Below are 27722 nucleotides of genomic sequence, written 5' to 3' on the forward strand. Positions count from 1 at the left end.
GTTCGCAGGCGCTGTTGTTTGTAAACGCAGCGCTGCAATCCGGTAGTGTTGTTCCGGTGGGTGTAGAATAAATAACAAACGTCGATACTTTTTGTTGATAAACTTTTTACGGACGCCTGTACTCGTTTTTTGCATTTATACCAAAAATTAAAGTATAATAAATGTTATTATGAATCGTGAAATTGTAAGTCAATGATAAAAAATAATAAGATATCTAATTAAAAGTAAAAGTAGGTTATATTTTGAAATTGGTTGTAATATTTTTGTACAATTGAATTAGTTTAAGAAAATCATAATCTGTCCCACAGGTAGTAGTTAGTTCCTATAACTGGTAAGTTTTTGAAGTGAAATTACAAGATAGAAAAAATAATTTAAGGTCTGTAGCGATGCCTTAAACTCAAGAACAAAAACGAGGTAGCTAATAAAAATTATAATAATAGTAATAAATACTTGGTTAAATTAATGATTTCACCTTAACTACATGATTCATCAAAATTATAGAAGCATAATTCAGAGCAATTACGTTAAAATAGTTCGCGTGAGAAACTTCAGTTATCAGTTATCACGATATGGTGTTGCTGTGAAGTTAACTGCTAATCATCGTGAATGTAATCACGAACGGCCCGTAATTTGAAACAAGGTTAAATCATTTTTTTAATATTAATAAGTTTATAACTAAAACATAATGAGAATTGTTATTTTAGTCAATCTAGTATAATTAATTAAAGTTAACCTCATTAAATTTAGCAACACTTTTATTCCTCTTCGATACGTTGTTGTGAAATATTTACCTAGTGATATTTAAATAATATATTGAATTAAAATTAGAATATTCAAATCTACATATTATGTACTAATGTCTCTTGTACTGACCTGTTTTATTTGAGGATTTATAAACACAATTATAAATTTATTAGAATACTAGCAAAACACCGCGGTTTTACCCGCTTAGTTCCAGTTTCCGTGGGAATACGGGGATAAAATATAGCCTATGTTACACCCTGATATTACAGAAATTGTAGCATTGGTATTTTTTTTAATCTGGTCTAGTAGTTTCGGAGCCTATTCAATGGAAATAAACAATCGAATCTTTCCTCTTTATAAAATTAGTACATTTATCGATATTTTAGCATATTTCGTCACTACTGATATCTTTTTTCTCTCACAAACAGTCACTAATGAGCCGTGTTGCGTTAAGCAAAGGAAGAAATAATAGGATAAAACCTTTGTTATATTATTTAAAAATATAGAAAGAAAGCGATTACAAATATAAAAATCGATTCTAGCGTTAGGATACAAAACTTGTTTATTTAATGACCCTTTTCCGTCCTATTCTGACGGTCCCCTCATAATGTCCGTCTTCGAAAGTGATGAGGAAAAATAATGTTTACACTTGAACCCCAAGATGTTATCTCCCGGTACTTCACACCACGGGACCTGTCACTGAGAGTAAACAAACAAATATATCACGGTCGAGTCGTGGGTTAAAAATATAAACGCCGTTTGAAAATGAATTCGCTTTTAGTTTCTTGAATGGGAACCGGAAAATAGTCTACGGCAAATATTCCCATTGCGAAATAAAGCAAAACAGTGCGTCCTTTGTTTGTGCGGCTGATGTTGATTGTTCCTTATCTACTATCGCCTGAACCTGAGGGTCAATGACCTGTTCGCACGTTGTATTTTGTAATACTATTGTCATTGTCACTGTAGGCTGTACGGCATGATTCACTAGCTGTTTCACCCGTGCAGTTCCCATTCCCATAGAAATGTGGTTATAAAATATATGGTTATAAAATATACTCGGTGATAACATAGGTTTCCATTGGTTAAAGAATTTAAAAAATTGGTTTAGTAGTTTCGGAGAAAATAAATGCCATTACAAACAAAACTTGTAATCTATACCAATTCTCGCAACTTAGTTCTTCTAACGTAAAAAGTTATGAGATCCATTCAGGTTACTGGTTTCTTCCATAACGGAGTTATAAGGAGTCAAAGATGGCTTGAATTGCTTTAAGAAGATAATTAATACATAGAAATAATAGTAAAACATCTTGATCAAAGGAGAAAACTTGATATAAAAGTTTTATCGTTTTCTTGTGACATGAAAGTATTTCATTTTCAGAACATTCAAATGACGAGCAGTGTATGATTTGGGACAACTTGCAAAGTGTTTAGTATTTATATAAAAAAATATTTAAGATAATGGAAAAATTCTTATGTATGTATGTATATGAGAAGTTCAACGCACTCGTCACGCATGGCGTACTTTATAATTAAACTTTATTACAGACTTTGTTGTAATTTAACTTTGCATAATCCAAAATAAACATTAATTCAGACAACCTTCAAAGTTTAATACTTCCAAGATATGTTCCACAGATATTAACATAAATAAAAGCTATATACAAATAGATTTCAACCATCAAAAATATGTAACTGTAATATTAACTTAGCTTATTAGCTCGTCAAAATAACATAACATAATAAGTATTCGTTTTATTAAACAAATAAAGTCCGTCGTTTTTGCCCGCTTTCTCCCGCTTTTCGTTTTTAAACTAAAAAGGCCAATTTAACAAAGCTAGTTATAACTTTTTTAGTATTCCCGCTGGTAACTTTCCATTTTTCCTTGGACTTTTTCCATCGTTTAGACTGTTTTTGCCGTGGGATTTTTTATTTCGAGTTTAGAGCGAACGAATAGTGAGTTTAGAAAGTAGAGGTACCTGCAATGAATCATGTGTTGTCATTATTTGAAGCACGACTTCAAACTGGTTATAGTTGTTTTGTTGTGGTCGTGATACGAGATGATCACTTTGCGCCCTAGGGTATGACGGTGTACTATCATTAAGTTTGTTTCTTTTATTTGATTAACGCTATAGATGCTTCATGAGTGGGGAGCTCAGACCAATTACCATTGGACTTGTATCGCACTTCAATTCACAAACAAAGTCTGTCGTTTTTTGAGGGGGACGGGTTAAACTCACATCGAAAATTTTCAACACCAATAATTATTCTTTCAGACTTTGCACTACACACAACTGTAAATTTAAATCGTAATACACATGAGTACGTACTGATGTCAATACAATACTAGCGAAGAAACGTCATTACAAATGCAATATGGCGGCCTCACCAAGATGGCGGACTGGCTGTTTAAAATCCACCTCCATGATATGGATATCAAACGAAAGGATTTGCTGTCAGAAATACGAACAAAATAGTCACGTGACTTAAATCCAATATTTGTAATTTTTATTGCGTATTTATTAGTTTTTTTAAACTATATAAAGTTATTTTAACTATATTCAAATGCCGTATCTTTTACATTATTGTGTTGTCTTTTCACCACATTATTGAAAAAAAATTTGTAAATTTGTAGGTACTAGGATTTTCTTATATAGGTTAGGGAGAATAAAGTCACTATTATAGTCCAGTAAATGAGGATCTAATCTCCGAGTACAGTCATTCGGATATATGACTCCCTATAATTCGACGTCGAAAGTTCCAATTCTTTTTCACATAATTTTTATACCCGTCTTATTGCATCCAGCGCGTTCAGTGTGTGTTTGTTTTGTTTGGTTTTTAAAATAAACAACTCTTTCGATTGGTCGTCCCGAATAAAGGGTACCTACTTATTTCGTGAATATTTTTAACATGTGGCGGAAATTATAACACGTTCGCACGGTTTGTGTGAACTCTGGTGGAGGAAGTCGTTATTCTTTTGCATTTGAATAAAATAATAACCAGATATTGTTATTTTGTTTTTTTTTAAAGATGATTAGAAATACCTAATAGGTACCTACGAACTCTATATTGGTTCTTAGTAGTTCTAAGTTAGGTGTTGAAATAAAAAAAAAACGAAATTATTATTATACAGGGCCTTACCTACTAACAGCTCTTAAATACGTCAGTATCAAGTTAAATATAATATCAGTACTAATATTATAAAGAGGGAGGTTGTAGGGGATAATCTCTGGATCTACTAAACCGATTTTGAAAATTCTTTTATTAATAGAAAGCCACTTTATTTGCGAGTGTCATATGTTTTATTCCTGAATTCCCACGGGAACAGGATCTACGGGACGTGGGTCGTTTGGTAGTATCTTATAATTCCCTCTATTCGTAAATCGTACCATCAACTGATTTTAAAAAGCTATATTTATTTACCTATGAGCCTTGATAGCCCAGTGGATATGACCTCTGCCTCCGTTTCTGGAGGGCGTAGGTTCGAATCCGGTCCGTGGAATGCACCGCCAACTTTCAGTTATGTGTTGATGACGATATATATTTACGTCAAACTTGCAGTCATAACAAGTAACTAAAAAACTAAGATACTAAAAATATATATTTTCTAAACCTTGCTTTCATATAAATGCAAAAGAAGGAAATTCGTAGTAGTAAAATCAACTTCTAAGTCACATGTACAAAGTTTCACGGTCGCACTACAAAATGGTTAAGGAGTACTCTCATGAGGAGGAAGTTTCAAGTCCTAAATTTAAAGGAAGTGGTCCAAACTTATCTTCAAAGATTTGACCCACAAACATATGCAAACAAGTTACAGTAAACCTAACAAACCAAATGTAGTTTGTTAAAATTAGACATTTTGAGTCATGAATTTAGGCTAGAATTTAACGATTTTTAGGTAAGAATTCATCTTATTAGAAAAAAGTCGACATCTTCATTTTAAATATGACCAATATTCCTATTCCCCTCTAACTAGTCGGGAAAGATTGAATTAGGAGTGGTTATGACAATAGACCAACGGGGCGGGGATCGAACCACCCTTCGGTGATGAGTCCGAACGCTCTTACCACTAAGCTATTGAGGCTCAATATATAGCTACGATATCATTTATTACTGTACGGCATTTGTGCAATTCGTTTTGTACACATATACAGATACTTTACCCGAAAACGCCGTACATTTCTCCAGCGCAGGAGTCGAAATATAAGGGTCGCAAGCCTCACTCTTCACTCGCTTACTCACCTGTACCGCTCAGAAATGACAGCATAGTGCTCAGAGTTATTTTATGATATAGTAACAGCCTTCTAAGCATTATTCACGTTGGGTCATTTCACATGTAATTTTTGTTCAAGGGCTTGCAGTCTATTTGGAAGCTATGACACACAGAGAGTCGTGTGGGGTTAAAACAATAAAAGTTGGAATTTCTTGTTTACGAATACTACTTAGAAGACTGGATTTTTATACATCTAGCCGGAACGGTAGCCACAGCACAAGCCTATAGCAAGGGAGCCGAAGAGGAGATTTTTGCAGTTACTCGAGCGCTTCAATGATTTGATAGCTAAAAGATGTGCATTTCGAAAATCTGACGATTTGAGTGTAACGTAATGGAATGGGAGGGTTTCAAAGTTACAAAATAAAACCCTTATATTTCTGTTATCAAGCCACGAGCGTGGTTAATTTTTTACTTATTTTCAAGGAAATAATCTATTAGTTAATCGCTAAAATTTTCTGACAATTTCACCAATTAACTAAGAGTAAGCCAAAGTAATAAAAATTGCTTTTAAAGTCTATACTTGTTCTCTTCCTATTATTTAATCTACCAAATGTAATCGTTCCCCATGACGCTTTAGTAACTGCAAATTTAGCATCCCGGGCTCCCCTACTACCAGCAATTACTTGAAGCGGCGATCTCGTCACGAAAATCTCTTAGAATATAACGGTCCGCACGGGTCTTGGGCAGTGTCAGCATCGCTCGTAGTAAAGTCATTTGCTCTAATGGTCTCTTCGCCGCAACCACTCTCTTTATGCCGTCTCCATTCAAACTTGACACTTATCACAAAAACCACAGAGAACATTATCGCATGACGCGCTTTCTCGTTTGCCTAAAGTAATGCCGGTACGCGTCGACGCTATTAAATAACGAGGATACAAAAAAAAATAATTTAACTAAAATCACGCAAACATTCCGAGTATCATAGCGGCAAATAAAAATGTTCAAATCATGGTGTAATTAATTAGACTGTACTGTTAAATAGATGAACGTATAGAAAAAGTAAGAATTCAATATGAACTGATGGTTGCTTTTTGTTGTTAACAATAATAAATTAGTTTATCAACATTTATGTGTAGTTAGGATAAAAGACTGTTGCATAAATTATGCCACAGTCTTTTGTACAATTGTTAATTTACTAAAACGAATCATTTTAAATATTAAAACTACATATATGATGTATTATGTGTTTAACGCTTTCATCAAATAAATTGTCTTACTTGAGATTAAGGCCCTTACAAAGCCTTTTAAAACATAAATGAAAATGACGCAAAGGTTTGTACGAGTGTTAAATTTATTTTGCATTATAACTTTAATACATGTAGTGCCATACATTGTTTATTGTACAGTAGGTATATACAGGACCGACCTAATTTGTCTGTCTACAAAAGAACAAATTGTTGAAATGAATACAAGTAGGCACTTTGCCGTATTGAACCGTACACGAAGTAACGACGCTCGAGTATCAGTTACGGAATCTATTGGAATACTATTTATATTTTCTAAAGGTACTGTTACACATGCTCTAAAATAGCATGATATAAACGTGCTATTAAGTATGCTGCATACGAGCATGCTTATCATCAGTTTAAATTTGCTAGCAATAAGCATGCTATTCATAAGTATGCTCCTGAATAAGCATGCTCAAAGCAAACATTCCAATTACACATGCTAATTTGTATCTATCGCTCTCTGTCTATAGTATCGTGTGTAAGTGAAGAGAATACAGAATAGCAATGCTGATCGACTAGCATACTCAATAAGCAAACCTGTTTAGACGCGCTATAAGCACGCCCCCTTCCACCCACGCAGCAAGTAGCATGCTCATAATTCGCACGATTGTTGATTCTTGAGCAAGCTCGAAATAAGCATGCTCATTATTAGCAATGTTGCAATACACATGCTAATAAGTAGCAACTGCTTAATAGTAGCATGCTTTCGTGCTTGAAATGAGCATACTTAGCTTTGCTGTTTAGTGTCTTGATGTTCACTAGGACAAACAAAAGGTTTGTATATAAAATTTGCGTGGGGACTTATCCCTATAGTTAAATTCGGCTAACGACAGTGACTCGCTGTTTTATTGTTCTTCTGTTTGATAATGACTGATGATTTTCTCGCGTTGTCTTTGTTCTGTGTTGACAGTGACGCGAAAATGTAATCATGGCCCCTGGCTGTTTGTGAAGGTTCTATGAAATAAATAACGTTGTGCTCATTGACAAAAAGGCGGTAGGGGTGATAATTTTCAATCTGACAAATAGATATGCTAATGAAATTGAAACAAATAATTATTCTTATTAGGCCGAGCGCATATACTCGTTTCCCGTATTCCTTTTCCTAACGCATAATTTTGATTTGGAATTCCGTGAAACTACCGCAGACTTTACGTTTTTCTTCGTTCGGAATGTATATTGTAGCAAGGGCTCGCATTCGTTACGTACGCGCGGAATTTGGTCCGTACGAAAAAAATCATAAGTACATGGTGATAGGTGCGTCATTTAATGTTTTTTGTATTGATTTTATGCATTCGGTTTTCCGAGCATGTAAAACAGATTCGGAAATGAATGTAGGTATGCGGCCAGTCTTAATAAAACAAAGAATAGATACTGGAATAATAACACAGACTTTTAATATAAAAAAATGTGCGTATGTATCAATATAGAGGGTATAGTTATCGGTGTAATTATCGCTCACTTACAATTCTTAGTTGGCCGACTAAATCGCAGAGTATATTATTAGGTATAGCGATTTATGCTAGCCCGCACATTTCCAACTAAATCGTAAAAAATAACTAATAAATTGGACACCGATCATCGTATCTCGAGTCGCGATTCATTTTCGAATATAAATTAAAAAGTTGTCCAACTAAATTGTAAGCGTTTACAATTATTAAGTTGTTCGATAGTCGGCCAACTAAGGATTGCAAGTGAGCTGGTGCTCTATTAACTAAGGCTCAGGTTGAAGGTAGTAGGACAGATATTGATATGTTTGACTAGCGAGTATGTAACTGCGAAATGCTATGTTTTCCTCGTAAGAATCAAGTAAGGGACTATATTATTATTGTAAGCCTCTTTCTTCAACTGCTGAAAGTAGAACTTTTCCAAAGCGCGCCATCATAAACGATCTTCCGCTTTTTTCATTCAGTTTCCACTAACCTTCTTACGGTTGTCGTACCATCCTGCTAGAGAGCATACATTGCGTTTGGTGATTCGTGGTCTTCACCAGCCTACACCAGCAGCCATATTGTGTTCTGCGCCGAATATGGCCTTTCTATATGTTACTAGTTCTCTTGCAGATTTCGTTATTAGGGATTCTGTCCTTCAGAGAGACTAGGTGATATGAATCGTCAAGTATCACTATAAAAAGCTTTGTCATTATACCTATGTGTGTATCATATACTTCTTTATTGTGTGTGTAGAACTAGATTGGACAGACAAGATGAAAGTTATCTGAACCAGTCGTTAACAATGTGCTATCAGTAGTAGGGATCAATTTATGGTTGGTACTTCGTCTGCAACTTGGAGTATTACGAGTATTTCTTACTGTAAACACAAACAGGCACGCGAATGCAACACGCGATATCTTTATTAAGTACTTGCTTTTTTACCTCTTCAATGATACAAAGACTACACCGACGCTGTTGGAAGACAACTAATAACTGATTTTCAAGTGGTTTTCACTTTTAAACATAAAATTAAACTGTTTAATTCCGAGATTAGAATGTGTAATTTGTTATATTTTACTGTTGTTTAAGTTCTTCGTCATAATCATACTCGGTTTTTAGTGTCTTGTTCGTAAAATTTGACTTACTGCTAGTCCAGTTCGTTGGAAGACACATTCTGAACGCAATTCATTTAAATGTATTATGTATTTTGTAAAAGGCCTCTACATACTTTAATTCATTATTTATTATGGTAATTTCCCGGGTACAAATAATATTAGTAGTAAATTGAAACATTACAAATGTAATGTTTCAATTTACTACTATAATGTGTGTAAACAAATTAATTCTTTCCATTCTATTATATTAATAAATTCTAAATTATTACTTGTTATAACTAAAAACTTACAATGAAACTGGAAGTTATTATTTCATATTTCTAGAAAAGTATGCATTGTTATTCAGATATTTCCTCTAACAAAGCATTTACTAGTAGGTATTTTATTTATGTTGATAGCTGAACACTGTGAAGCTACTTAGAAATTTACGCTTCATTTCTACTTTTGAAACTTTAATAACTCAGTTTGTTCGTCCGTGTCTTGCACGTTGCACATAAAGTTTCTTTACTTCAAAGCTACTGCTGTTGCGTTAACAATGCCTTTTTTATCTTATTTACTTAAACTTGAAAATTTGCCTACTTTTATATGATTTAACGGCAATAATAATTAAACTGTGGGCCTCATAAGAAGGCTCAGAGTCACACAGCGGGCGATGGAACGAGCTATGTTAGGAGTATCTCTGCGTGATCGAATCAGAAATGAGGAGATCCGCAGAAGAACCAAAGTCACCGACATAGCTCAACGAGTTGCGAAGCTGAAGTGGCAATGGGCGGGGCACATAGTTCGAAGAGTCGATGGACGTTGGGGTCCCAAAGTGCTGGAATGGCGACCCCGCACTTTTTTTCAAAAATTCAAAAATTACTTTAAAGAAAAAAGCTTCAGTCTGATTAGGTCATGAAACCAGCCAAGTTACACGTCAATTCTCTTTCTAAAAGCGCTAACACTTCCAAAACTAAAGACTGAATGGGAGTCACATATCTGATAGATAAGTTGATCATGTGACTTATCTATAACTAACGTCATCCGCATATTTTTTTTTTTTGTTTTCGAAGAGTGCCCAGGACCGTCCGATGCCGATGCCATACACATACGCTGGGCCGCCGAAACAGTTAAATATACCTAAACTGTATAAATATTGAACTGTTGTAGAATCGAAACAAAGGCATTTACCGATGGCAAGGCATAGCATTAGCGGCCAAGCGTGAGTCTACGCCAGCGCGCCGTCATGGCGCATGTCACTTTGTTACGCTATGTGCTTTGGCTTTGGACACGTTACACGTATGCAACTGTACTACTGCCAAGGAATGTTCAATGTTATGCAAAAGAATGATATGTATGCATTAGGTGTATACGTGTGATACAATTAATTAATTAATTACATCTACGATTGAATGACGTAGCTATATGACTAATGATTTATAACGCATTGAGATATATAATCGGTGTTCTTTTTTTTTAATATCACTACTAAAAGACTATTAATATAATATATGTTATCGCCGCGTTGCAACGACTTCCGGTACGGACGGCTTCAGTTCAGTGTGCTCGTGGCGTTCGAGCCGTCCACATCTCTTGTTGTGTAATTCTTTATGGTAAAGGAGTGTTTGTTAACAGTCAAAGGATCCTTTAACCCTACACACAACGTTCACAAGTGCGTGACTCCACTCAAGGTCTTTGCCATTCTAGGATTTTATTTTGGTTACAAATTTGGTTTGGTTTGGTTGATTTGTTTAATTAAGTTGTCCTGACAAATGTTGTGAACCTTTGTTCGACATTAGTTTTCTTATTTTTGTAATCTTTTCTGAGTCTGCTAAAATATATAATATTAACTGAATGTTAATATTGTTATATATTTTAGCAGACTAAAACAGACAGCATATTACATATATATGCTTCTACTTTTACTTATTAAAAAATATTTTTCAACAAGAAATATCAACCATACTACGTATATCAAAATTGATTTACGTCGTATGTTTGCTCACGTTTCTTTTTGTAGATCTTTTCTGATTAAAAGCGCTAGTCTTTTGTTTTGCAACTGACGATGTAATGTAATTTGTACACTTATCTTTTATTTACAATGGCCCTTTAAAAGTGTTAGGTGAAATCTTTGAAGATCTCTTTGATATAGCTATACGGATGAGCCGGCTTTTTGATTTATTATTCAACGACGAAACATCCAATTTCTATTCTCTGAAGCTTTGTTTTTTACGATACAAGTAGACGTCCTTTCATCCTCCTATCGCCACAACGTCTCAACTGAGTGTATCTGCGATTCGTCAAAAAAGACTTGACTTGACATTGCAAGCTTTACGTATTTCTTTAAGAGACGCTCTGATTTTTTTGGCCAACTTTCACGAATTCGCAAAAAGCACGCCAAATTGAACGTCTCAATCTAGAATCTGTGGAATTGTGAGATTATTCTCTGCGACGGGATATTGAACTTCAATGACAAAAAGATATCAATTAATTTTTTTAGTCGCAAGTTCAGGCGAATATTTCCAATCGCTCGGCGGCTACGGCTAGCATTCCGCTTTCGAGAACGTCTTTAGTCGAGCGATTTGCTCCCGTTACGATAGAGATCGATTTGTTTTGCTCGTTTTATTCCGATTTAAATTGTATCGACGCTGGAGGCGATTAAAGCTTCCGTGCTCGTAGTTGGGGCGGAGAAAGAAGGAAATTTGTTGCGCGACAAATCAACAATTACCTTATGTAAACCGGTCTAGTTGTTTACTTTTTATTCATTTCTCTTCCGATTTATGTAATGGGTTTCATCATTTATTTATTCTATGATATATTTATTAATATCACTCAACTATTAATGGCTATTTGCTTTCTTAATTTTCTGATCAACATGATCACTAAACAACTGATTTTGTTCTAAGCACCACGTCTCAGTTTTACGCCTCTTCCAAATACGTAAGCACAAAAAATTTACCGAAATGTGTCAGATTTAAACCAAAAGAAAGATTTAAACCAATGACTTGTTTTGGTACTAAAATGACGCTTTAATTTTAATTGTCGTTCCTTCAATATTTGTCCACCTGAGTATTAGTACTAACTACTTCTTACAAACGAATACTAATTTAAAATTAACTTCATTCTAGGTATTTACAAGGACTGTCCCGTCAACTGATGTCATGTCACACAAATTAACTAATGATAAATAATAATAATTGCTTTGTGTTGGTGACAACCCTAAAACTAATATAAGGTATGTCTAAGGACATTGTTGTTGCAAGGTTTGCGGATTATTGTAGCCATATATTTTATTTTCAAGTTTGTTAAATACGAATAAATCTAGACCTTCTTACTGTCTATTCAGATAATGCGAGGTACGTGTCAGTTTATGTGTGTGTGAATAGATATATATAATTTGTCTATTCTGATATCTTATGTTGTTTAATCAGCTTTTTAATTATAATAGTTTTATTAGACATATATCTATTACTAGCTGACGCCGTGCGGTTTTACCCACGTGGTTCCCGTTCCCGTAGGAATACGGGAATAATATAGAGCCTATAGCCTTCCTCGATACGTGGGCTATCTAACACTGAAAGAATTTTTAAAATCGGACCAGTAGTTCCTGAGATTAGCGCGTTCAATCAAACAAACAAACTCTTCAGGTTTATAATATTAGTATAGATTTTTTGTCTTTGAATTTTGTATTTGACTATATATACTATATAATAACGATCTAATCAAACTAGTGCTTAAGACACAATAATAATTATTATCTTAATTTAAATGAGCTTTAAAGATGTAAAAACAATAAGTACCAAAAAAAAAAAATTAAAACGTTCAATGATGTTTTGATTCAAACCATTCAAAGAAAAGTTTAAACAAGTTTTAGATTTAAGTTTCGTTTGAGAAGTGTCACTTTAGAGCTCAAACCGCGAACAATGTAGTTTACAGTTTGTGACGCAGATGTTTAAAAAGAATCAACAGTTAACGGGATCGTAAAAAACGGACGTAAACAGCGGCCGTTGAAGTTTTACAGTCGCTCTTGTTTCCTTCGTTTTTGTTTGGTGATAAAAATGAGCCGTGTAGGTAATAGGTGACACGTGAAACGATAGCCAGGATCGAGTTTCATCAACCAATTAGTAATTCATACAAAAAAAAAATCGGTTTTCTGTAAAGTCTGTTTCACGATAATTGAACGTGACAACGTCATAAGATAATACTGATGGAATGGTTGCATTTTTCAAAAGGAAATGTTCGCTTTTCTAAAATACTGTATAATAATCTCCATAGACGAGAATATACTTTATTTCTTGTACAAAAAGTTGGCAACCATAGAGCGAGGGAACGACGCATGACGTCATCTTTTTTAGGATTGGCCGGCTCCATCGAATTATAAGACGTTGTCACGTCAAAAAATGTAATTATTTGAAGGGTAATTGCATAGTTATGTTTTTATAATAAACTGCCACATGAAACCACGGGCATGTCTCTCGTTTAAAGATTTTATTAAACGGAAGCTTATAGAAAATCTCATTATGGTGTTAAAGATTACATAAACGTTATAAATCTTGTTGGTATTGAACACTATACGATTGTGTTTTCACGTTTCAAGTTCACGAAGTTCTAGATAAATTTAAAAAATGGTAATAATAAAAAAAGAATAAACGCTGGCTAAGTTTGTTGTGGATTCTTCTCGGACCCAGGGCTTCTCCCTTTAACCCTCTTAACCTTTATTTTAAGTTTTCGACTAATTATATATTTTTCGTCCGCGTGCAAATATTTTTTTCTGTCCTTAGTGTGTTTATCTGGATGAAAGGTACCCTATTTTTTAGTTTAGGTAGGTACTCTTGAAAATCTGTCATGTAAAATTTTATAATGTATATTGAGTAGTTAGGATATAAAAACGCAATAAAGTAACTAACTCAAAAAAAAAAAAAAACTTACAATAAAAAATTTTACTAGATACTTTTGTCAGAATTAACCGAAAAAATCGACACAAACGTGCCTGAAGCTCTTCTGTTAGTTTATGAAAACGTGAAACTGCGTTTTGTATTTAAAGCGTATTGCGTACAGAGAACAGTAAGATTTAGTATAGGTAGTTAGAAATGTACAACCATTTCAAATATACAAGCAAATATATTACCAATTGCACAGAACGCATCCAATGTGTTGATATTAACAAGAATGCAGGCAATTGGTTATCATCAAAAGGTGTTTTATATGAACATACCTACCACACTTGCGTCACATTGTATAATCCTAACCTATTAAATTAGTAACACATCGCAATGGCAACTGAAGCCAAGATAAATAGACACAAAGGTTATTCGCAGATTTTGGAACACCCTTTGATCCGGCTTATTTGTTATTTCTCTTTAAAATAATTTATTCTTAATGAATTTAAAGCCACAAATTAGGCAGCGCAGGCAATATGGTATTTTAAGGATATTTAAATAAAACCATTTTTATATAAATATCATCTGAAAACCACTTAAAATAAACAATTATTCCATTTCATGGTAACAATTTGCATTTGCACAAATCAATTATCTTTACGCTAGGCCGCTGTATCTAATTTGTTGATATGTGCAATGAGCCAATTGGTTTTCCTCAAAAGTTGTGTTATATAAACATACAATTATTTATGTAACATTACATTTAATATTGTTACCATTGTTGAACTATTAAATAACTAGTATTGTAGCCTTTACATTCGTGATAGCACAGTACATTACTACAAGGTGACAGCAATGTTGTCGGTAGATTGTTTGCATTGGATTTTAAGACACCCTTTGTTTCTTTTATTTGTTATTTGACCTCGCAATTTGTTGTGGTGTCTGAATATTTGTGTGGGATAAGTAGATGTGGCGGCAACATACTTTCAGAGAAATATTTGAAAGAAAACCCGATAGTCAAACAATTGCATTAACTATTTTGGTTGTTGTTTATTTTCGTGTATGTTCGTGCACAGCAATTAAATTTATAAAAATGAAAAGACAACTATAACTACAGAACAAGAAACAGGTTATTTCTATTACTATGATCATGACCTTTCGGTCGCGTGGCGCAGTGGGTAGTGACCCTGCTTTCTGCATCCACGGCCGTGGGTTCGATTCCCACAACTGGAAAATATTTGTGTGATGATCATGGGTGTTTTCCAGTGTCTGTGTGTATTTATACATTATATAAGTATTTATATGTAGTATTTAATTGTATATTAATATTATAATATCAACTATCTTAGCACCCATAACACAAGCTACTCTGTATGCTTACTTTGGGGCTAGATAGTGATGTGTATTGTTTAAGTATATTTATTTATTTATTGTTATATCTACCAATAACCGATTACCTGATCACGTGTATATGAAAGAAAAATGCCATTTGTATATTTTAAGATTCGAAAATTAATCAAGCATTTCACTATAGTCCACAACTTTAGGCTTTTTACACAACAATATCACTTCTCAAAAAGGTTCTTTTAGGGCGACACTTTTCGTTTCGATTCACATATATTGTATTTTTAATAATAAGCTTTACGGCTCTGGGTTCTAGCCCTTTTGAGCCCGGATTCACAAACAATAAATTAATTATCTCGGACCAATAATAGAAGGACCTACCTCGCAAGACGTTACCTCTCTGTCAAAGAATCAACGATCTATCTATATAGAGCGGGGCATTTAGAAGTGTTTGTAAAATCGACTGAGATAGTTGAGCGGCTAACGCGTGTAAAAAAACTAACAAACGCGTTAGATTGTTCGATTGTATCGATGTTTCATTGTTGTAATCGTTTTCGTCGTCTAAAAAACTCCCTAAATATTCCGGTTTGTGTAGTAAGTAGTTCAATGGCATGAAAAACGGCCAACAACTTCTAATTCAGTAAAAGATGACGTGACGTTCAATTTGAAAATATTTCTATTTTATTTTTGTTATTCTTTACATGTTAGCCCTTGATTTCAGTCTCACCTGATGGTAAGTGATGATGCAATCTAAGATGGACGGTATGATTTCTACACGACATCATACCGGAACGCTAAATCGCTTAGCGGTACGTTTTGTAGGTAGGGTGGTAACCAGCCAGACCTGGCACAATTAAGAAATTCTCAATCGGCCCAGCCGGGGATCGAACCTAGGTCCTCCGTCTTGTAAATCCACCGCGCGTACCAGTGCGCCACGGAGGTCGTCAAAAACATAATTATAATTTATAATAAATTTGTAATAAAAACAATATCTAAAAGAAAAATCGATTCTATTCTTCTAACGAACGAACGAACAGAACATCGATCCATTAATTTAACGTTCTGTGTACAGATTAAATTATTCTTGTTAAATATTTTATTATTTATTCTTGTTAAATATTTTCGATGACTGAGTTTACCTCGTCCCTTTCAAAAAACGACAGACAATTTTGTTGCTGCATTTGGGTGCGATGCATTTCCATTTCTAATTCCTCTATGTTAAATATATAGAGTTTGCACAAAAACAATACAAACGACATAAAAAGAACCCAAGCAGACATGAGTCACAAACCATTATGAAAAATAAAGATATTGAGTTTTATGGGTATTAAACGTGCATTTATAAAATTAAATAATAACTTTAATAATTTTTATAAATGTCGTATTTTCATATCAAAAGAAGATGTTTTCTTTTATTTTAATGTGAATTTTACCTTTCATTTATTGCAGAAATACCCTATACTATGATTAATTTTTTGATTTTGTGTTATTAAGTGAAAGAAGATTTGACATTTCACACACACACACACTTCACAGCACAAAACACTACTTTATTTGTTGTCTGTGACTAATACTCGTACCTCACAGTATTCGTTAACTAAATCCAGACTGTTGTGCGTATTTTCTTCCTTTGTAATTTTTATTATTTCGTTTTGTTCTCGTTTCGTTGTTGTTGTTAATTATTGTTTATTTGTTGTTTGTTTTTCGCGCGTATCTTGTATGTATTATTTATTACCTCATATCTTCGAAACCGCTGAACGGATTTACGTAATTCAGATATCCTTAGATTTGTTTTAATAACCCAAGTGTTCTTAGATAGGTGAAATTAAAAAAAAACCAACAAGACGACTGTGAGATGCTATAGGATCGAGGTGATTTTTTTTTAAATATTGCAACAAGGGAATCAAATTCAAGGGCTTTTTGTGAGAATTTCAAAATGGTATATAATGGCCAACAAAAAACTACAATTAGAAAAACGTTATTTATTAATTGTATATACATAATACGCGAGGCGGACGACTATAAGGTTTATGAAGTGTAGTTATAAAATACCTTAAATAGACTAAATTAAATATATTGATTATAAAACTCGACATGTGCGAGTCGGATTCGCCCACCGAGGGTTCCGTAGATTTTTTTGAATATTTACTTATCCTCGGTTGGACGTAGGTATACACTATCGTACTTTGTAACAAACGTAACAAATAAATCCGAAATTCACCATCTATCTAACTAAAAATTATGAAATAAAATAATTAAATAAACGAATAACCCGACTGCATAAATGATACAAAAACTGATTAAACTAAAGTGGGGACCTATTAAAAAATGTAGACGTAAATCATTATATTCAATATAATAGGTCCCGACTGTTTTCTAATTTTTTTCTACACTTCTGGACTGAGCTTGTTTTTTTTCTTTTCAGTTTTTGTATCATATAGGCAGTCGGGTTTTTTATTTGTTTAATAAATTAATTTATTAATTTTATTTAGTTTAGTACGAAAATGAGTGAAGCGGAGCCTGGTACTAGCCGGAGCAGTTATTCCGCATTGCTATCGTTTCCGTCACCAAAAAAGAAACGTACGAAGCTATCACCCTTATCGTCCTCCGAGAAAACCGTTTTGATTAATGTGTTTAAATATGTCGAGGATACCTTATGCTTGCTTATACATAATAAAAAACAAAACTATAAGGGTTCTTTATTGACTACGGAACCCTGAATATAAGTGAAACATTATCTGTTAGATAAATAACAGGATATAGGAATATAGAATAAAAAAAATATTGGTTATCAAAGGAAGTTTTATTTCATGACAATATTCGTAAATAATGCTGTAGTAAAATGTTGAGCACTCCTGAGTCAGCTGTTTTTGTTTATTTACATTGTTTAAAATACCTACCCGATCTGACTATAACAATTTCCATTTTCTTTTTGCAGGTAAGACGGGCTACAAGTCTACAAATGTTTTTAGTTATGATACTTTGGTAAGTTGTAACCCTTTATAAATAGGAATAAAAAGATTCATCTTCGATTGAAATTAGGGATACCATATAAATGAATAAATAAACGGTAGTTTTTTCTCATACAATTTCACAAAACTTGTAATAAATTGCGTCGTGGACAAACCATGATCTCTGCCTTAGGATGGAGACACAGCCTAGAACTGTGGCGCTGATTTTAAGACAAAAGCTCCGTGATAAAAACATTTTTGTCTTTGCGAAAAATGACCAGCGTAATGTAATTCAGCTCTGCACGGTTTGACATTTCCTTCAATCGATTTTCCTTCTACGACACCGCTGCAAGCGTTGTATCACTCTTATATTGTTCCCTGGTGACTTTGTTACGGCAAACGTCCCTCTGTTCGCTTGCCGCCGGCACTCGGTTATGTATTTTTTATTAGGCTTTCGTAACTCTCTTAGAAGTTATCTAGGTATGGCCGTATAATCCCGATCTTTTTTTTTCCATCGCCGGAGACCTTATTAAAGCCAGAACTGGGAATTTTACGAACACAGTGCTATTATAATGGAGGGGCGTAAAAAGTAAAGTGTGCCACGCCGTTTTATGGCGGCGAAAATTGGCTGAAATAAGTACGAATGTTTAATTTTATGGTAATGTTAATAATTTCTTTATTACTCAGAAATTTGAATGTGTCGCCTATTCGGACGCGTATTTTTATATTTTTGAGGTCCGTTCCGGCCGTATTGTTCCTTATTACACAGTCACATTAAAAGACTGTTGTTGAAATTCCCCAAAATTTATTTCAAGTAGGCCTTAGAAAGTTGAAATGACAAGTGTTTTCGCTAACAGTAGTAGAATAACTCTAATCTGTTAATAGTTTTCTCTAGAGCAACTAAGCGAATACTGACTTTATATATATTATCCAAACATACCTAACGTTAGGAAGAATTTATAATTTAGCTTCCAAGTTTAACCATCAAGCAAGTTAAGTGCCTATACCAATTTTTACTCACATAACAGCCTCTATGCCGGCAATTATACTCTACTGACAAATAAAATACTGACCCTTCCAACAAAGTACGAGTAGGTACATGCTATAGGATGTTGACATAATTATTACGTATTTAGTGTTGCCAGGTGTCCGGAAAAAGCCGGACATAGTTAGGTTTTTCTAGTCCATGTCCGGCCAAAATAAACAGTGTTAGGCTTGTCCGGCTTTTGTTAGGCTTTACATTTAGCTAACGAGCGAACGACTAGTGTATGTGAAAACTAAATTACGGAAAAAATCATGAATGCTTGATTTTACATTAAAAAAAATTATCGTACCTAAGTACTGATGTACACAAAATCCTCAATAATGTAGGTTGTCCGGCCTTTTTACCCTAATGTCAGGCCCAACTGATTGGACTGTCCGGCTTTTAGTTTCGGCGATCTGGCAACCCTATGCGTATTGCTGTAAGTTAGATGGACGTGTCCAACCACAACGCCATCGTGCCGTGCCTTACCGGCCGGTCATCGGATATCTAACATATTGTGGACGGAAGTTGTACAGTATACGGTTTCACTTACAGTAACTATCGGGGCGGTCTCCATTTCAACCGGGATAGGATTGCACCGTGTCGGTTTTGTAAGCCGACTGATTAAGTTTCTGATAGGAACTGGTCAATGTAGTTTTGCATACACGGCCGTCCAGTCACTGTGTTACATCGATTGATGGTATTATAAATCTGTTATAACCATTGCTACATATTATATAATTATTATAACTAAGCGCAATGTTGGTCGACCCCCCCCATTAGGTGGACTGACGACATCAAGCGAGTCGCAGGGATTCATTGGATGCATGATGTTTGGAAGTCCCTACAAAAGGCATATGTCCTGCAGTGGACGTTCATCGGCTGATATGATGATGATGATTATAACAAAGTCTTACTGTGGCGTCTTGACTATAAGTTTAATCACAATGAACTCAAAAATTAATAATCTGATATTGAAACCTTACTAACCAAAAGATAAAGCGATTCATAAATCAGGGTTGAAATTTAGGCTATGATACTCACAAATAATGTGGCTTTCTAGTGGTAAAAGGCTTTTCCAAATCGGTTCAGAAGATCCAGAGATTATCCGCTACAACACGATAAACCTCTTTACAATTTTAAAGTATAGATGAACAGAGAAGGGAACTGATGAGGTTATGAAAGTTATAAAAATCCTTAACGGCTTTGTTCGGAGTTTAATTTTCTGCCACTGCCATTGAAGAAGAAGAAGAAATACTTTGTTGCACACAAAGATACAAAAATAATAAAAAAAAAACATTTAAACCCAACACCTGCAACGTAAGTCCACGGAATGTTAAGATATTCGTCTCTACTTCGGATTTTCTTACAGTTTTTACAGTGATTCATAAAGAGTGCTTATGAATAAAATTCATTAATGTTTTGTGTAAATTGGTATCTGGAATATGTCGGTGATTTTTGAAGACGTGAAAGTCATGGTGGCTGGGCTTTACTGACTGTGAAATCAAATAGAGTATTTAGAAAAACGTCCCAACAAATGTTAGAGAAGCTGCGTGCAAGAGCTAGTAAAGTCGACACATGTTTAGATATAAATCTCGGTGGATAATAAAAATAATAAAAAAAAAAATTGTGAAGTTCGATTCATTCAAAATTTTAAAAGTTCCGTCGAATCGTAAATTTTTAACAATGCAATAAAACACACTTGTGGTTTACCGACAGGCGTTAATGATAGTTGTTAAGATCAACTGGGAACTAGATCGGTGGTTTACTCAACGGAGTTTCTCACGACATTGAATAAAATTACAGTTATTTGAGGGACTGCGTGAGCAGAGATAAACGTAATAGCAGATTGTACTTGCGCCACTAAACTGTACTGGGTACATTTGCCACGTTTCATTTAGTTCTAGCATTTTTGGGGTTAGACAAAGATCTGTGAGGTCGTGATTATGTTCTTCTATCGCACCAGTAAAGAAATGATTTCCAAATTCAACATTCAAAATTTAAAGTACTAAACTACTTAGTCTGAGGTTCCACGAATGTATAACATATACTCAGAGGCACAATTATCCGCCCACTTTAATATGACGCGAGTATATTAATATATAAGCATATTTCGCTAATATATACGCATATAACTACGTAGTACGCACCTGTAGTAATCTGAGTGTAAATAAACTAATAATCGATCCAAAGTATATGAATTATAAATCTTGAAATCAAGAACACTCACTTGCTTATCTACATTCATACAGCATAATTAAATATATAGTATATAAGTATTTTACTAAAACTCCTGAACCAAAAATAAATATTTTCCGCCCCGATGTTGGTCAATGAAATGTAATCGTGAAATTGGTGTAATCCAATCGCCGCGAATATAATGACTATAAATGAAAACCTTCGTTTCAATGAACAATATGCAGTTAAACGGTCGTATTTGTATTCTAAAAATCATCATTCACTTAATCACTGTCTGTTATCTTTTATCAATCTTAGATCGTCTATGTCATCAATCTTCGTTATTCTTTCATTTGGGGAATAATAAAAGATAAACATCCGTTCAAGACTGAAGGAATAGCTTCTTTTTAGTTTAAAATATCTGCATTCGTTCATAGAACGAGAGCTTGCGATCGCCATACATACCTCATTGTATGAAAGCTGAAAGTTTGTATGCATAGGTATTTGTATTTGTATCCGACCTAATTATTGACTGAGGTGGCTTTGGAAGGTAAATACCCGGTTTTAAGGATCCAGATCCTTATCCTCCTGTCCAAATATTTTTTTTAAACTTTAAAGTTCTATTAAAAAAAAATCTTTAACGGTGTTTTTCGAAGGGTTACTTTACTGCAAAGCTAAGTGACTAGTCACCAGCGGCGAAGATTCCAACAAGCTGATTCCCGCCGGGTTACCGTTGACAAGTTCATACATATTCATTATTGTAATGATGTACCTATGTATGAGAAACTATATCACGCGGTATTTCTTTTTCATAGGGTTACCTTCGACAAAATACCAACCTGAGCCACTGCTAGCCACTGGGGACATGATTTTTCATATTGTATTATTTTTTGAAAATATCAAAAAAGAATGCCTTATACTTAGACAGTTGGATCTTTACAACCTGCTACCTTCCAAAGCCATGACATTCCAAACACCATAATTGGCTGTCATACTATCCCATAGTAAGAGCTTTGGCTGTCAAATTCAGCCTTCATACAAGGTATGTCTGGCTATTACAGGCTCTCTCAGTCCATCAGAGTGAAGCGGCTACCGAATTGTTTTCCTACAATTTCATTCAGCCAGCGTCCGCCGGGCGGCAGACCAGTCTTTGTTCGCTCGGTGATGATTACAGCGGACCGCCCAAGGCCGACTTAACTATTGTTCTACGTTGAATTCTTACACGCAATCCCATGTCTTTATTGACTAGGGTGACCACAAACTACATTCAGCTGAGACAAGTCCTAAATTGTAAACAGAAATAACGTCGTCTAGAAATGTCTTGCCTACTTAAGTGGGGTCGGAAAAATATGTCAATCTCCTCCGTTCGCCATTTACTGATCAACTCATCATCCACTCCATTTACCATGTTCTCTTTCACACACTCCAACCAATCTGTTTTTTGGCCTCCCTCTCGTCTTGAGTCCTTCCACTTGCAATTTCAACATTCGTCTAGTAATATGACTTTCATCTCTCTGAATTACATGTCCAGACCAAGCTAATATTAAATTTTTCTGTCACTAGCGCCATTTCTTTTTTAAAGTTATGTTAGGCCTTTTATTGATTAGTAGTTAACAATAAAGGAATTATCAAATTTATAATTGTAACTTTCTTATTTATCACTAGGTATGTAATTGTATGTACTGTGCTAATAAAATGGATGGATAATAAATCCTAGTTAACTTGTTGTGAATACCTTCTGAAGTACAATGCGGATATCTGTCAGATATTATTCAAACGACAATATAAGTCACGTTTCAAAATAATATTTATGTACACTTCCAGCTACTATCATTAAAAGTGGAATGTCCTGACCTAGTTGTGTCTATGGACACCCTAATGTAGAGGCTATTTTTTGCAGCTTTAGATAATCTCGCTCAGTAATTTGTCTCGTACTAAGTACTTGCACTGTAGATATCATCGAGATATAATGAGATAAGATTAGAACAAAATGTATTGTCAAACAACAGTAATTTTATTCTAATTTGTAGCATACTTGAAACTATTTCAGCGCTATTGTTTATTATCATAACAATACACAGCTGTATAAAAGTACTTATATCGAAGTCTGTTTGACTGTTAGTTAGTCTGTGTGTTGTTTTAGGTTCATATAATCATATCAACCGATGGACGTCCACTTCAGGACATAGGCCTTTCGTGGGGACTTCCAAACATCATGATCCTGAACCGCCTGCATCCAGCGAATCCCTGCGACACGCTTGATGTCGTCAGTCCACCTGGGCTTAGGTTGCCCGTACAAAGTTAATTATTACTTATTGTTAAAATTATTGACAATTTGATGGATTTGTACGAATTGGTTAAAATTGCTTAGTCGTATCACTGCGTGAGTTGTGCCTACCTCGGCAAAAACAATATTATTTTCTTAGAGGAATTCTCTTACCCTATCTACCAAATATTATCCCGAGATAGCCCAGTGGATGTGACCTCTGCCTCCGATTCCGGAGGGTGTGGGTTCGAATCCGGTCAGGGGCATGCACCTCCAACTTTTTCAGTTGTGTGCATTTTAAGAAATTAAATATCACGTTTCTCAAAACGGTGAAGGGATCGATGAAACCTGCATACCAGAGAATTTCCTTATTTCTCTGCGTGTGTAAAGGCTGCCAATCCGCATTGGGCCAGTGTGGTGGACTATTGGCCTAAATCCTCTCATTCTGAGAGGAGACTCGAGCTCAGCAGTGAGCCGAATATGGGTTGATAATGATAATATTGTCTCATAAACAAATAAATATTTTTTTTACTTAGTACCAAACACTAAATTATCACTTAACAATATTTCATACACCTATCTGAAATGAAATAATAATAATTATTTATTGACGACTCTTTTTATGGGATCGAAATATAGGCTCGGAAGAACATTAACCGGTAGAATCCGGGTTAGATTATAACAATTTGTTGTCCAGCGCACGTCTTAGTGGGCCATGTATGCAATTAAAGAGAACGGCTGAAGTACCGTACACGGCAATAATAGGGAATAAAAAATTCATTATTGCTCCGCTAACGAACGGTACGTACCTACCTGTAGCCACCTACTTACCTATCGCAGTGCGGATGTCGAATATAGATCCCCCGTGGTCATTTCATCATTAGGTATAAGTAATCGTTAGTAAAGAATTTCTTTTTTTTTTTTTTTTCATTTTATTTTATTTTATTATCCAAGACTTTACTTATTGATTTTTTCTAGTAGTAGAACGTTCTGTGTGAAAGATTTTGTGAGCAGAACCCGCCCTGTTTATAGGCGATGGTTTTCTACTAATTGGTGCGGGTCTCCTGAATGTCAACCAATTAAGTAGATCTCCCCACAATAGCCCAATAATGAAACGGCTATCGAAAAATTATTTTGAGCCGCCACTCACCCCAACCAACTAGTGGTTGAAGCTTGTAACAACCTCCAATTGCAATGCCGATTGTAGATCTAGACACCCAAAAAGCGTCTTTCCTCACCGATGACAGAATGCTTCCCAGGCAACACAAACACAAGCTACACAGCGTCTTCGCCCGCGAAGACGAGGTCCCCGATATCTGACGCCTCCCAGTCGTGTGTTTTTTAACTCACTATCTCGGGGGCGCCCGGACTGATACACTCAGGCCAAAACACCCTTCCCGAACCCTCTAAGCCAAAGTCTCAGACGAGTTGCCTTTAGAGAGTCGTTCCGCCCTTCTATTCTGCTTCTGCTTTCGGTCCCCATCAGGCGATGCATCTGCGCTCGCTCATACCTACAACAGGATGCCCTTTACGGCGTCTCACTGTTCTGTGGTAAAAGGAACAATATCGTGGAGTTCCTCAGCACACTCTTCAAAGTATTTATCTAAATATAATATAAAAAAAATAATAAAAAAATACAACCGACTTTAAAATTATAAAAAACGTTTTTACTAAACTAAAAAGCGAAAATTAACATTGTATGTGCTACCCTCTCAGTTTGCTCAGTGCGATCGGTTTGAAAAAACTTTGCCAGGTTTGCCCTTTTGAATGTCTCAGACTAATTATAGAAGGACCTGTTTCGCACTCATAGTCACGAAAAAAATTGTCTGTCATTTTCTGAGGGAAACGAGCTTAGATTTGGTATATATCTTATACTAAACTAGAAGTTTTTTTTACCATTCAATTACACAAAATGGTATTTTTACGGAGCTATTTAACCGACGAACACGATTACAACTATTTAACATCGATTATATAGAGACAGTTTTTATAATCGCATTAGATCGTTGATCATATACTTTGACAGAAAAGTAACGTCTAACGAGGCAGGTCCTATACAATAATTGGTCTGAGTTGACTATGTGTGATCTATGATTAGACTCAATCGGCATTCAATCACCAGGAGCACTCCATATAAAGCTCATATAGCTTTCGTCACAAGCGGACGCGCGCCGCACCTCGGCCGCCTATTTGCATGCAGCGGCGCGCGACCACAGGAAGCAGGGCCTGGCCCAAACTGCGCGCTTCCGCCGCTCTTTATTGTCAAGGTGTGGTGGGTTAATGATTTGAAAAGCCTGTTCGAGTTCATCATTCTTTGTTATACATACGCTGTCATTAGCCTACGCCCGCGATTTTGGGATCGTTTTATGGGCACACCCTCTGTTTTTCGTAAACATGTATACACTTGTATACAGCGTTCCCTAGTTCCCCACAAATTTAAGCAAATTTCCCCAAATTAGGAATGAAAGAAAATATTTCAATTCCCCACAAATTCCCCGCCATGTTGAAGTTAAGAAAAGTAGTTTTGATTGATATGTTTTGGAATTTCTGACAAATTTGCCGTGTAATTTAAATTTTTTTTAGAATATATTTGAAAATTACCCTGATTTTATTGAGTATTTTTTTATTTAATCTCTATTATTAATCTTCATTAAGTGTCGTTTCGAGCATAAAAAATCTCCATGCATTGAACCAATCCCTACAAGCGGGAAATGATCTAAAATTGAGTTAAAGTTCCCATAAATTGGCAACATTGCAAGTATATTGACTGCCTCGATGGTCCAGTAGTTAGGCTGTTATGACTTCGAATCATGAGGTCCTAGGATTTTTAGTCCTTGGTCTGGCTGAGATACTGAGGAAAGAGAATTTGGGCAACACTTAAACAATATAAATACGACTAACATTCACAACATGTACAATGGATTATCTGGAATAATGGTATTTTGTTTTCACAATGTTTGAATAAAACAGCGGAATACAAATACGTTAGTCACCACATGTGTATATTTTATTGTACACGTTACATTATCGTGTTTACTTGAACAACTATATATAAGATGCTTCAATAAAAAGTAATGTATGTCGATAAATCGTTCAAGAGTCTAATAGCTCAAGATGCCGAAACATCAGGTACAGCTTGTTTATAATAGGATTCCTTCATACGAATGAAGATTGGAGTTAAGAGCGGGCAGCGCGTCGGTACGATATGGATAAAATTCGAAGCGCAAACGAGACGCCGAATTATGACTTTCACGTGAGTGAAAAGCACGGAGCGATTGACACGCGACGCAAATTTTATGACATGAGCGCCAAAACCATTTTTACCTAATTGCAAGTAAATTAAACAACATAACGAAAAACAAAATGGCCATGTTCAAGATATATACCTAATTTTCTATACAAAACAAATATTTAAGAAAATAAGTTTGCTTTTCCTGACATTGAAAGCAAAATGTGAGCAAAACATGTATTTTTCAACAAAATAAACTATCGAGAAAAGTTTTGCAAATTGTGTATTTTATATAGTCATAACAACACGAAGCTAACACTTTGAAATATCATTTACCCAAATATAAGGCTCCTAACTTTTTCAGAATCTAAGATCCAGAACCATTTGTAACCACCAAATTACATATTGCACACTCTTAACTTCACAGATATCACCTTACAGAATAATATATCAGTGTACAGCTTTTGTTTATGTTTATTCAATGTACGGTATTTAATTTACAAGGATCAAAAATAGCCGTGCTCATATCCCGAACGCGAACTATGTAGGTGAAAATTTAATTTCCATTCATACCCAGTGATTCGTTTAAAATGGAAAAACAAGAATTTAAAACCGTCGAAACGTTGAGTTTTGTGTTTTATATTTGCTTTCGCAAATGGGGTTTATGAAAACACAATTATTGCGAGCATATTCATATTCAATCGTGGCGACTATTGGTATAATATTAATCATAAGATTTATTTATTTACATAATTATTAAGTTTGGTTGACGGCCTCAGTGGCGCAGTGGTATGCGCGGTGGATTTAATGACGGAGGTCCTGGGTTCGATCCCCGGCTGGGCCGATTGAGGTTTTCTTAATTGGTCCAGGTATAGCTGATAGGAGGCTTCGGCCGTGGCTAGTTACCACCCTACCGACAAAGACGTACCGCCAAGTGATTTAGCGTTCCCGTACGATGTCGTGTAGAAACCGAAAGGAGTGTGGATTTTCATTCTCCTCCTAACAAGTAGTCCGCTTTCATATTAGATTACATCATCACTTACCGTCAGGTGAGATTGTAGTGTGTGTCGAGGGCTAACTTGT

The 27722-nt window shown here is 35.1% G+C and overlaps 1 protein-coding gene and 1 long non-coding RNA gene across 2 annotated transcripts in view; both read left to right on the forward strand.

Annotated features, from left to right (window-relative positions):
• Positions 1-27722, forward strand: part of LOC112046215 (protein couch potato) — a 300195-nt gene that overhangs the window by 117578 nt on the left and 154895 nt on the right. The gene's annotated exons all lie outside the window — the stretch shown is intronic.
• The window catches only part of LOC128198679 (uncharacterized), a 161333-nt gene that overhangs the window by 29994 nt on the left and 103617 nt on the right, over positions 1-27722 (forward strand). Inside the window, exon 2 of the long non-coding RNA XR_008251392.1 lies at positions 17930-17976. This is a non-coding gene — a long non-coding RNA (uncharacterized LOC128198679). The remainder of the gene's footprint in view (positions 1-17929; positions 17977-27722) is intronic.

The sequence above is a fragment of the Bicyclus anynana genome, chromosome 13 (assembly GCF_947172395.1).
Source record: "Bicyclus anynana chromosome 13, ilBicAnyn1.1, whole genome shotgun sequence".
In the NCBI taxonomy this organism is placed as follows: Eukaryota; Metazoa; Arthropoda; class Insecta; order Lepidoptera; family Nymphalidae; genus Bicyclus; species Bicyclus anynana.